The sequence below is a fragment of the Chrysemys picta genome, chromosome 9 (genome assembly GCF_011386835.1).
Source record: "Chrysemys picta bellii isolate R12L10 chromosome 9, ASM1138683v2, whole genome shotgun sequence".
In the NCBI taxonomy this organism is placed as follows: domain Eukaryota; kingdom Metazoa; phylum Chordata; order Testudines; family Emydidae; genus Chrysemys; species Chrysemys picta.
Genome location: NC_088799.1, coordinates 25,774,153 through 25,787,312, shown reverse-complemented (window position 1 = coordinate 25,787,312; position 13,160 = coordinate 25,774,153).

Here is a 13,160-nt window from a genome sequence, read left to right as displayed (position 1 = left end):
AAACTCTAACATAAGAGGAACCCAAAGGGATAAGGACAATACTGGGCCTAGGTATCTCTGCCCCTCCAGACCTGCAGAGCATGCTCCAACAGGAGAAAGGTTTGAAAAGGGAGTAACTGAGCTCAGAAGAGGGAAGGCTCGGGAGGGAGGACATACATACCCTGAAGGTTCCTGACAAGGACATCAGAGAAGCCTCCTTGAGGTAATAAGACTATGCTGGGCCCAGTTGGGGCTGGTGGGTTGGTTTCCTTTTCTTTTTCTTTTTTACTTATAATGGAGTGAAGTCTGGTGGAGAAAAGCAGGCTGTAGGAAGTGACCCGGGGAGGGTACCTTCTGGGGGCCAGAAACTGTTGACCCTCCTAGGATCCTGGGTTGGAGACCAGTGGAGGGGGCAGGCCCTGGTTCCCATACAAACTGCACCTACTCATCTCACTGCACCTCTGATTAAAAGAGGGACTGGACTGCAAGACCTACCCACGGAGGTGGCACTCAGGACGCTAACCACTAGGCCATGTGATCCAGTGAGGACTCTGTTACAAGGGGCCTTCAGTGGAGGACTTTCCAGGAGCCAAGTTCCTCTCTGAGGCAGCTAGAAGGACCTGTGAATACATTGTGTAGGCTTCTCTACAGGCAAATCAGCATCAAACGGTGGAGATGATGTAATGGAACTGTTGAGGTTAGTGCTACAGCAACATTCAGGATAGGGTGGTGGGGAAACATTGACTGTTGAGGAGTGACTATTTTATGCTTTGCACCATGCAGGAGTGAGGCATAAGCCCCTGTTTAAACAGATTACATAGATGTAGGTATCTGCTTGTGCATTATATTGGTGCTGAATTAGGTTTTGGGTGGCCATTTCTGTGGTGCTTGGTTCCCCAGTTGTCCTACAATTGCCCTGTAGCATTGTCCTATCAGGTCTGATACCTGCAGTTCCCCCTGGGGCTGCCATACATTTTGTCATCTCCTTTTTGGTTCGGCTGTGTAGTTCTCTCAATTTTTCTTTGTCCTCTGGCTTCCTGCCACTGACTGGGCCCTGACTGCATTGACTTTATTTATTATCTAGCTCCACAGCTGCTATTTTTGTGCTGCAGGTGCATTGCAGGACTGTGGATGCAGCCGAAAGTCATAATGGGCATCTACCTCCAGGAATGGGTGCAACTATCCCACCCATCTCCTGTGAAACTGGGTTTTCACAATGTGCCTTTTTGCTATTAATCTCACTGTACACGCTGACACCTGCTCCACACCCTGGCCATGTCTAGGTCCCTGCTCCTCCTGTGGCAGTTTCAGCCCTGCCTTGCTCAGGATGTTCAGTTTGTCATTGAAAAAATCACTCCTATTCAGAGTACTGTTGCATATGCAGAGATCATTAGCATATGCAAATATGATGTTTACATATGCACAGGGGGGTGTTTGGGGGTAGGGAGCCCACGCTAGGCTACAGACAGGGATATTTTCATATCTGGGTTTGAAAACTTGGCACCATATGAGTGTTCCAACCCCCAGTAAAGCCCTGCCTGCTCTTGGTAACTATTAACAAATTTGCTTCATTCAGCGCAGTAAATGGAGCTGTTTTCTGCCAGTGGCAGCCAGGCATTAGGGAGTGTGCAAAAGAGCCACCAGTTAGTTTCTCAGAAAGTTATTTCTGTTCAGTTTGATCTTTCCACAGTCTTTGACTCTGAGATAGGCAGATTTCTGGAACATCCAGGTAGCCCAGACACGGTATGTTGGGTAAATTCCTCCTTTCCCTGCTCCTTTTGAAGTTGGCATTCAGCTAGAAATCTTCCATGAGGCACCAGGTTTTTGAACAATAGGAGAGCAAATATGGCTGGTAAGTTGTTGGACGTGGTACATGGTTGATTTTAGGTGGCCAGGATAGTTATTGTTTTGAGCACAGGTTATTGTTTTGAGTACCTGAAAAATTAGTTAAGTGTCCTCAGTTCTTGGCCAGTACACAACCAGCTCCCATCTTGTAGCCCATTAAGAGTTCAGAGTACAACCTAGTGTATTGTGGTGACTCAGCCCCTTGATCAGTGTGATGTTGTCTCCCAACGTGCTGCTGTCAGAAGATGTTTCCTGACATTGTCTTGCATTTCTACAAGAAACATGGATTTTGGGTGAAACTATGTTGCAGTAGCTCCTTATCTGGAGCATGTTCCTTCTCTGCACCATTTTGCCTGCAGTCAGCTTAGGCAAGTAAACTAAAATGAAGAAAGAGGTTGACCACATCCTCTAGGAGCACCTTGTGTGCTTCCTGGCTCTCTGTGGGTTCTTCCTATAACCTAGTGTGCACCCATAGGACCAAATATGGCTTCCTGCTTAGTGCCGGTGGTCCTGGGGAAGTTGAGGAAACCTGCCTTCTGTAAAACCTGATGACTGAGCACAGAGATGGAGCCAGAGCACCAAGACAGCCTAAAAGGGCAGAGAGGTAGCATAGTTTTTTTTTTTTTTTAATTGAAAAACTCCCACTATCAGTTTTGAAAATGCCTCCAATTTACAGAGTGGTCGTAAGAGAGGACATGACTTTCCTGCCGTCCATCCCAAATGGTCCCTTGAGTCCCCTGGTGCTTAACAAAATTCAGGTCGACAGTATTTCTATATATAAATGTAAAGCCAGACACGTAATTAGAAAACTTCATGTACCTTTAAAATCTTAACACGTCCATTACTAAACAAGGCCATCATTGCTCCACACATCATCCCATCACCTCTCCAAATAACATAGAGACAAAAGGTCTTGGACCTAGATGAAGATCTTCAGACTCTTTTCACATAGGCTATGGAATAACTGTTTGATGGTGATTATTTCTGGTCACAAAGCCTGGGCCAGATTTCAGCTGATCCTTAGGGAGGAAAGTCTCCATAACACATTAGCAGTCCCCAGAAGTATACAGCCCCCAAACAGATCCTTTTTGAAATGACAGCTTGATGAGTAACTTGTTTTAAATCTAGGGTGTCAGCAGCACTTACAACGGGAGGATTTATTTTTTAGTTTTTTTCAGCAGTGGATTGGCATGAGCTATTGGAGTACAGGTGGGCTTTGTTCATGTCACAGAATGTGTTTCATTAATTGCACAGCACACTGGCAGACTCCTGCAATGTCTTTCACATTCACTTTTGACAAATGTATGACGTTCAGCAGGCATAAGGTGAAGGGCCAAATCGTGGTGGTTGTTATTCTCATTATACTAGCAGTTTTCCTCCTCGTATCACTGAAAATGTCCCTTACCGATAATGATGACATTGATAACAAAGCTAGAATTGGAGGTGGGGAGAGGGGGATTATAGGACATCTGGTTCCAAATGACTAGCCTTCTATATGAATACAGCACTGTAGCCAAAATACTTTTTGTCTGCAGAGGAGGTACTGTATGTACAGTGGCAATGAGAGCTCTCTTGCACTGTGAGCCTCAATCCTGACAGGTGTGAGTGCAAGTGTGAAGGCAGTTTCTGAGATATGGATACCCGTTCACTAGGAACTTGATTCCAGACCTACCAGTTTATTTCACATTGGTCACTGAGGAACAGCCATCCAATGGTCATACTTTTTATTCAATACTCCTCTGGGCTACTACTGATCTCATGACCTGACCCAGAAGTAAAAAGTGTTTCCATCCTTTTACCAATCTCCTGAGCCATCCAGTCTCTCTCAAAAGCATATATTTTTAATTTATGACACCAATTAACTCTCTATCCTGAGTGACATAGGTGCTCCGATATTGTGGTGATGAAGACCATAAGATACCTAGATAAACAGTCATAAGTAATTAGAGAAATATGAAATAGAATCATAGAATATCAGGGTTGGAAGGGACCTCAGGAGGTCCTCTAGTCCAACCCCCTGCTCAAAGCAGGACCAATTCCCAACTAAATCATCCCAGCCAGGGCTTTGTCAAGCCTGACCTTAAAAACCTCTAAGGAAGGAGATTCCACCACCCACAATAATGGGTATTGTATTTCTTTTGACTATAAAGGGATTTAAGAATTCCCCAAATAATCAAAAAAAGCCAAACCCCACAAACAATGGCAAATACCAGAAACAAATACAAGGCCTACACACTCCTGTATAACTTAGAACTCCCAGGCTTTCAACAATGGTTGTTTGTTATGCATTCGGCATAAACTTAATGCCCTTGGAATCTGAAGGACTGACCAAAATGGCAAGAGACCTCAATGTCATGAATGTGTGTGTGTTTGGGGGGAAGAGTCACCCTCCCCTTAGACAAGTTAATCTTCCAGAGAGAAGAGTTTTCATGAATGTGGGAAGTAGAGGGCATGTTGGGAAGGGGGCTTACATAGCGTCTGCTGAGCAGAAGGATTAATTGCTAGTTTTCATGCTTAATGCTTTGAAGATGCTGGAACAAGAATAGCGTTGTCTGCAATGCCACACTTTGAGACCTCTCCATCCCCCACAGTGAAGCATCACCCTTGAACTTCCATTCTTAATATCAAAGTATAGTAACTGGTGCATAACTAATACAGAAAACATTGTTTATTATTTTTGCTTTGACTTAATTTATTTTAAAAAATGTAGACAGTGCATTAGCACTATTACTGAGTGATGCTACGATGCTTGAAAACTATTATGAGGAGAAGCTAAGATTCTATTCAGATTTAAATTGCCAGCATGTTTATATCTTGGAGGATTTTTAGAAGCTGCTTGTTTTTTGTTTGCCGAGCAAGCTTGTTGTGGGGACCTAATGCACTGCTGTATATACTGCTACCCCCTGAGAAAAATACAGAAATGAAACAGCTGTAAGCAACCCCACAGCTCAGCTGTCATTGTCCTTTCCTAGGCCTGTGCTATGTTACGTTCCCCCCCTGGGAATCATGTCAGAGGGAAAGGTTTTCATTCTCTCCCTAAGGCAACACTCTCCCCCCTCCCCTCAGGACATGGTTACAACCAGTCTCTCTCTAAAATTACCCCCTTAGACTTGTAAACAAACTGTTTTAGGCCCGCTATTTTGATTATTTCTAAATATATGGAACTTTTCTGACACTGAATAATTATTATGACACACAATTATGACTAGATGTCTTCATTATATAATTGCATGATATATAAAGAGCTGCAAAAGTCTATTTCCTCAGCTCTTTGAATACTCAACTTCTGAGATTAATTATGTTGATACTAAAGACACTTTTAATTACATATACTGTGTAAACGTCACTGTTGAGATTAGATGAGAATATCATTGCCTGAGCAGTTTCTTAAATCTTTCAAAATCCCTATTGTCTTTGTTTGTTCTAGATCAAAGTCTAAAGAAGTATGGTTTTACTTTTCCTTGGAAAATCTCCCCCAATGATGGATGCAATGATGAGGGAGTATTAGAATGATTCGTGAAGCGTAGCTGAACTGCCTTGGTCTAATTGTGATGCAAGAACAAGTTATTGTAAAAATGGAACCATTTTATTTTAATACATGAATCTAAATGTTTAATCCCATCTAATGTATTTTAGTAGATATAAAATGGATTAAATACATTTTTCCGCCTGAAACTGCAGTTAACCCCAACAATTACCCTAATAGCAATGGCAGCTACAGTACAATCTATAGCATATCATCCAGCCTTGTGATTATTCTTATTGATCTCCCTATGCTGTACTTCATATGCACCAGTGTGTAATTCTAATCTAGTGTCATGCAAAGTCACTACCCATTTGTTTTAGTTCAGTGGGAGTGATAAACTAATGTAACTAGGCACAATGCCCACTCTGAGAAACCACTAATTGTCAGCATGAAGACAGCTATCAGCATGACTGACATAATGACAGTTGGCTTGTGGGCACACTCATCACCTGTGCCTTCCATGATTCTATTTAAAGAAGCAGTTATGGAAGCTTGGGAAGTAACAAAAATTTGTGTTCTTTATCTATAATTGGATGCATTGCATATGCTTGCTTTGCTGGTGGCAACCTTTTGTGAAGAGAATTATAGCTGTTGTTTTTGGGTTGAGTTTGCATGAGAAATTTTAGTTCACTGGCAAAGATAGACAGAACACAAACATCTCCCCTGCTGAAATCATTCTAATGGAAGAGGGAACAGTCTGAATTACTTTATATGCTAAAATAATGGGATAGACGGCTTTTTAAAATTTGACTTTTAAATTTTTTGTTTTTTTTAAAATGCTGGCTCATGTTTTCAAACAATGTAAAAGGGCAGGGGGAGCTACAATGAAATTAGCATGCATGTTGCATTTGTTAAAATGTGGTCTAAATATTGTGCTTCAACAATTGTGATTTGCGGCTGTAATGGGCCACAGAAAGCTAGCCCCGTGCTATTCCCACACGCAGATCATTGCCAGTTACAGTGTTTGATACATTAACATACAGTGTTTGCATGTATAAAATCTTTGTTTCACCACAGTGGCTGATGGGATGGTAAACAGGGGCAATGGTAATTTTTTTCTAGCCAATTGCACGAAATATCCACAGCAACCCACCTTCAATCCCCTTTTTCTTTGCCATGGCCAAATCATTGTGCATTTAGCTTGCTCACGCTCTGAGGCCCTTCCTCTTGATTGACACGCTCAGAGGGAAATCCTGCTCCTGCCTCAATGGCTTCAGATGACTATTCTGCAGTCTCTCACAGCAAGGCGAGTAGTGGTGTTCATGCATTATACAGTAAAACAGTACATGCTTGTATACTGTATATATCCTTTCCCTCTTCGCAGTTCATAGAGTTACTATGGGACTAAGAAATGAGCTATGACATATGTAGGTTTGGAATTTGTAATCGAATGCCTAAAAGCACAGATTCTTTATGTAGTTCATGTACCTAGTTCTTCATTGTATAAGGGAACTGGACTTATTTAGTCTGCAGAAGAGAAGAGTGAGGGAGGATTTGTTATGTAGCCTTCAACTACCTAAAGGGGGGTTCCAAAGAGGATGGAGCTAGTCTGTTCTCAATGGTGGCAGATGACCGAACAAGGAGCAATGGTCTCAAGTTGCAGTGGGGGAGGTCTAGGTTGGATATTAGGAAAAATTATTTCACTAGGAGGGTGGTGAAGCACTGGAATGGGTTACCCAGGGAAGTGGTGGAATCTCTATCCTTAGAGGTTTTTAAGGTCCAGCTTGACAAAGCCCTGCTTGGGATGATATAGTTGGGTTTGGTCCTGCTTTGAGCAGGGGGTTGGAGTAGATGACCTCCTGAGGTCTCTTCCAACCCTAATTTTCTATGAGTCTATGATTCTAAAGAATATTTTACAATATTTAAGGATTGTAAGATTATCAACCTGAAAGGCTAATGTGTACACAAAAATGAGTCAAAACCAGGAAATATTAATGAAATGTAAAACAACAAAGTTTTCACAACTTTTATTGGGCATAATTTGTCTTTCCTTTTCTAGTGGTTATCATACAGGCCTAGAGGAATAAAATAAAATAAGAAACACACTAAAGAAATATGACATCATTTTTTCCATAACAGTCATAGTCTTCATTGAGATAACAGTAGCAGACAAGCTGTGGTGAGCAGGATGTTGTAAAGATTTGACAGCTCTCCGGTCGGCATAATAAATCCACCTCCATGAGAGCTGGTAGCTATGTTGGCAGGAGAAGCTCTCCCATTGAAATAGCACTGTCTGCACCAATGCTTAGGTCAGTGTAGCTTACGTCGTTCACGGGGGTGGCCTGTGGCTTATTCACACCACTGAGCGACATAAGTTATATCAACGTAAGTGGTAGAGTAGACCAAGTCTTGAACTTGGGGTGACCACAGTATTGGCAGCTGAATATACAGGCAAATTCCACCCCTCACCACCTTCCTGTTACAAAATGCATCATCAAAATGTTAGGAAGAAAGAGCAAATCAAGTAAGACAGGAAATAACTGCTGGCATTGCCAGCGTTCTGCTTCAGTGAAGTTTGGTTTGGGCATCTGCTGAAATTAGCAAATATGCAATCCTTACATAGTCCGTCAGTTCAACAATGATGTTTTCATGCTCTCTTTTTATGGATCCTGGAGTGACTCTGTAGTCCAAAGCATGACGCACATTCTCATGAGCAGATCAGGCAGACAAAGTCATTGGTGAGCATCTTGGTAGCTATAGCAGTGATATGACACTTTTCTCTTGCAGCTAACAGTTGATTATTTCTGTCCTCTTCAAAGGCTTGGAAAGTTCTGAGTGTCTCACCATGCTGCTCTATTTGACACAGCCTTCTCAACATAATCGGTTTTATTGCTTCAACGTGTGTGCTGTTCTTGATGCTGTCCTTGTAGCGCTTTCTGGGGTGGCCTTAATTACAGTGTCCTTGTGTCAATTCTCCATAGAAATTTTTTCTGGGGAGTCGATATTCAGGCATCCTATGATATGTCTAACCCAGCATAGTTGGGCTTTTATCAGCATAGCCTTGTTTCTTATGGTATTTGACTTTTGGAGATCCTCCAGGTTGGTAATTTTGTCTTGCCAGCGGATCCCCATAATGACTCATAGATGGAAGGTCTCTAGCTGTTTGATACTCCATTTGTATGGTGTCTAGGTCTCAGAGCCGTAAAGGAGAGATGTGAGCACAAAAGCATGATAAAGTTTTATTTTTGTTGAGAGGGTTATGTTGTGAGATTTCAGGACTTTGCTACATAGCTTTCCTAATGACTGAGAAGCTTTCTGTATCCTGTTCGTGATCCCTTTGTCAAAAGATCCATCACTGGAGATGTTGCTGCTGAGATAGGTAAAACTGCCAACTTGCTTTAGTTGAATTCCACTAATGGATATGCTAGGGGATATTGCATGGATTGGTGAAGATGATTGGTACAAAACCACAGTTTTCTCTAGGTTTATTGTGAGGCCAAACAATTTTGATACTTCAGCAAAGCGATGTATGATGCATTGGAGATCTCCCTCTGTGTGTGCTAGGAGGGCACAATCATCCGCAAAGAATGCTTCTCTTATTAGTAATTCTATTACTTTTGTTTTTGCTTTAAGCCTTGTGAGATTGAAGACTGAGCCATCGTGTCTGTATCTGATGTATATGCCGATGTTGAGCTCATTTGTAGCATGGTTGAGAATTTGGGTGAAGAAAAGGTTGAACAGTATAGGGGCAAGAACACAGCCTTGTTTGACTCCATTTGAAATGGGAAAGGAGTCAGTGAGATCTTGACCTTGCATCCCCTCATGGAATAAACGAATGATCTTTACCAGTTTTGGCGGGCAACCAAGTTTGCTGAGGATCATCAAATATGCAATAGGCAAAAAGTAAAGCATCATCTTTTAGGAAATGAAAATTTTACTATTTTCACTCAATGAGTAAAATTGACTGTAGCAAAACTTTGGCCACCCTGTACTGTGCCCACACATCATGGCCCTCAGAACTTCCTGACAACAGGGGATTTAAAAATACTCTCCTCCCCCGGAACCATGTAAAAGGGAATGGTAGAAGCTGTTAGCAGCATAGGACAGTTACCTAGACCTGGGCAAATAATTGAAAAAGAACTTGAGTATTTTAATGGTTAATGGCCTGATCCAACTCACAGGTTAATGAGAATCTCTCCATTAATATCTATGGATGTGGATAGAGGACCTTGAACCGATGACTGATCTATTCACTTGTATTCCGCCCCCCTTTTTTGAGTATTGGAATGACTGCCACAAATTTCACAGATAGCAGAAATTTGGAGTATTTTGCTGCAAATGATCATTTGCCTGAAAACTCATCCTAGACATGGAAAGGGAAGGAGAGAGGTTTGTCAGAAGGAAAAGAAGGTATGGAACAATGAAAAATAAAAAAAGAAATCATGCAATTAACACAATAAGATTGTTTCCCCTGATGCCATGCCCAAGGCCAATAAATAATACAGCAAGGACATAGGAACACCATTCACAAAGACACAAGTGGTGTGGTGAATGGCTTGTGACTGACAATATAATATAAAATGGAGACCAGCTCATTCATTCCATGCATATGACAGATATATATGATTATGTAGAGGACAGGAGGAATACACAGTAGCTCATTGATCAGAGCCCTATCTCTCAAGCAGTTAGGACTACACAGATTCCAGGCCTGAATGTGACAAGAGAAAATTAAATGTAAAGTCTGCTAAATTGTAAATATAGCACTTAAGACTTCCTCTTGCTTCAGCCAGGAAGGAAGTAGCTTAGCTATTTCAAGTCCTGTGGCCCAGGACATAGATCTGTATATAATGTTCATTCTGATGCAAAAGAGAATAGAAAAAAAATTCAAATGTTCTAAAGTTTGCCAGGTCTGTCTGTCTGTTAAGTCTTAAAGTGTACCCTTTCCCAAGAGCATTAATTCCCCTGTTTATTTCCTCATGACCTAACCTCTTGTTTGTGACGATTAGGCACGCAGTCAAGGAATATAAACATCACGTGTGACTTGTGTCCAGTCACAAAGTTATTGCTGAATTGTGAACACTGCATTCTGCATACACAATGAAATACAGTTCACTAAGCCTCCGTCGGGTGGAATATACTGATTTAAAATGACTGAAGAATTATGAATAATGGATGATTGAGACAATAATACTCCTAATTTAATAAACAGCTCACAAAGAAAATAAAAGGTCAAATTTGATGAACAAATTGTTTCTAAGATACTTTGACTAGCTCAGACTATTTTGGGCAAATAAGCAAGTCTGTTTCCTTTCAGTACAATATAGTAGTACACACACACACACACACCACTGAGCAAATATATTGATTTTTTTTCTCACCATTTTTTAACATCATTTTTGAGCTGCACAAAATGTTTTGTTTGACCCAAAATATTCCCCCCCCCCCAGTTTTTCATTTTAGATCATTTTTCAGTGTTTTTCACCATTTGTTTGTTTTTAACAAACAAACAAAAAAAAAGAAAGAAAGACGTAAATTTCAAAACAAAACACTGTTTCAAAATTAAAAGTCTAAATATGTGGATTTTCCACACTCCTGAGCAATGTAGTTATACCAACATAAGTTGGTAGTGTAGACCAAAATTTCTGAGGGGTAGGTCTACATCTAAAACAGTGCATCGGCGTAGCTGCGCCACTGTAGCACTTGAGTGAAGACACTTCTATGGCAATGGAAGAGCTGCTCCCATCACCATAGTTAATCCACTTCCACAAGAAGTGACAGCTGTGTTGATAGGAGAAGCTCTTTTGACTACATAGAGCTGTATACAGTGTCTCTAATCAGTCCATGATTTTAATGTCTAGCAAAGTTATGAATTTAAGTTCCCAGGCTCATCTCTTGAAAGTATTGTGCAGGTTTCCTTTGAGAATGAGAACTGATAGGTCAGATATAGAGTCATTGCTTTGTGAGAAGTGTTTACCTACAGGTGATATAGCATTATGTCTTTTTTCATTTTCCTGTGAGTTCATTCAAGAGTGTAGTGATTGTCTGGTTTCACCCACATAGTTGCTATTGGGGCATTTAGGCTATATTTACATTGCAGTTTCATCAGTCGTGGTTCCCAGCCAATGGGAGCTGTGGAGCCAGTGCTCGGGGCTGGGGCAGCACTCAGAGCTGTCTAGCCATGCCTGTGCCTAGGAGCAGCAGGGACATGTCACCGCTTGCAGGGAGCCACCCAAGGTGAGCACCGCCCGCATTCAGCACCCCAAACTCCCGCCCATACACCAACTCCCTACCCCACGCCCCCTCCAACATCCAAATTCCCTCCCAGAGCCCATGCCCCTGCACCCCCCGCCTGTGCCCCAACCCTCAGCCCCTCATCCCACCCCCCTCCCGCACTCTGAACCCCTCATGGCCATTCCCCCACCTAGGAGCAGCAGGGACATGTTGCCGCTTCTAGGGAGCCACACAGAACCAGGTAGGAAGCCTGCCGGCCCCGTGCCAACCAGACTATAAACTTTATAGGATCTGATGGGCTGTCAATGCCTAATCCCTCACTTCTTCCTGGTCTTTGCTCTGCTGAGCCTTCAGCCAGCCCACAAAGGCCTTACCTCTGTCTTCTTCTAGCTGTGAGGCATTATATTAAAACTTAGAATCATTTAATGTGCTAATAAAAATATTTCTTAACATCTCTTTAAGTCCCACTTAACCAATAGAACAAGAGGGTTTCTGCCCACGCCCAGCATTCAATAACTGTCTTCCAGAGGACAAAAAGCAGCCTTCACCTTTGACCCCGGAAGACAGCAGGAGTGCAGAAGCTCCTTTGGCAGCTGGCTGCTATACTGAGCACCCCAAAAAGACTGAACCCTGATCTACACTGCAGTATTACTTTGGTATGACTGTTGCTCGGGTGTGAATAATGGTTTATTACAACAATCTATAACCCACTAACAACCCCCCTCAACAGCTGCTTCTCTCCTCCCCTCTCTTCATTTCCTCCATATGACTGGAGGGGTGTTAATGGGCCAGTCCACCTTGAATGGTGCCTTGAAATGTGTGTTAACTGCTTAGGCTAAACAATCTTATCCACATTGTATTTAGCTGTGACACTCTGATTCAGTTTCCCAGACCTGAAAAAGAGCTCTGTGTAAGCTCGAAAACGTGACTCTCTCACCAACAGAAGTTGGTCCAATAAAAGATATTACCACACCTACCGGTTTCTCTGAGACAAGTGAGAATGGCTTCTGCTGACATTTTTTAGCAAATGGGCAGCCTCAGCCAATTAGGGGGCCATAAGAGATAATGTTTTACTTCAGCCATTCAATTTTTTGCATCACATAGCCAATCCCTGATCAAAATTTGAATATCCCATGGAAACCTGCCTTCAAGTGTTCATGGAAAACTAAATAGTGCCCAAAATGTTGTGTGCAACTTGAACAAGTTTCATTGATGCATAAAACGTGTTAATGAACCTGCTGGGCCCAATTCTTTGCAGGTATGTATCAAAAGAGCTACTCCGATTTACATTGGCTGAGGATCTGGCCTGGCATGTTTGTGGAAGCTCTGAACTTTAGAGAAGCAAATTTTATTGTTTTTTAATTTTGCATTTACTGTCTTGTCCACTTCCTTTGGAAACCATGTGCTTTATTGGGGAAGGCTACTTAATGAAATTTAGTGGCAACACTCACAAGAAGCCACTCAGAAAAGCCTAAAACTTTCATCTAGTTTTATAAACTCCATTTTTCTGATGTTAGAAATGAGACAATTTAAGATTTATTAAAAGAATTATAAAGCCCAAACTTTCATAAACCAGCAGCTGCCTTTGCAGGAAAAACCCAGCAGTGCCCATTATTCACTCGGGGCTGAACTGTCA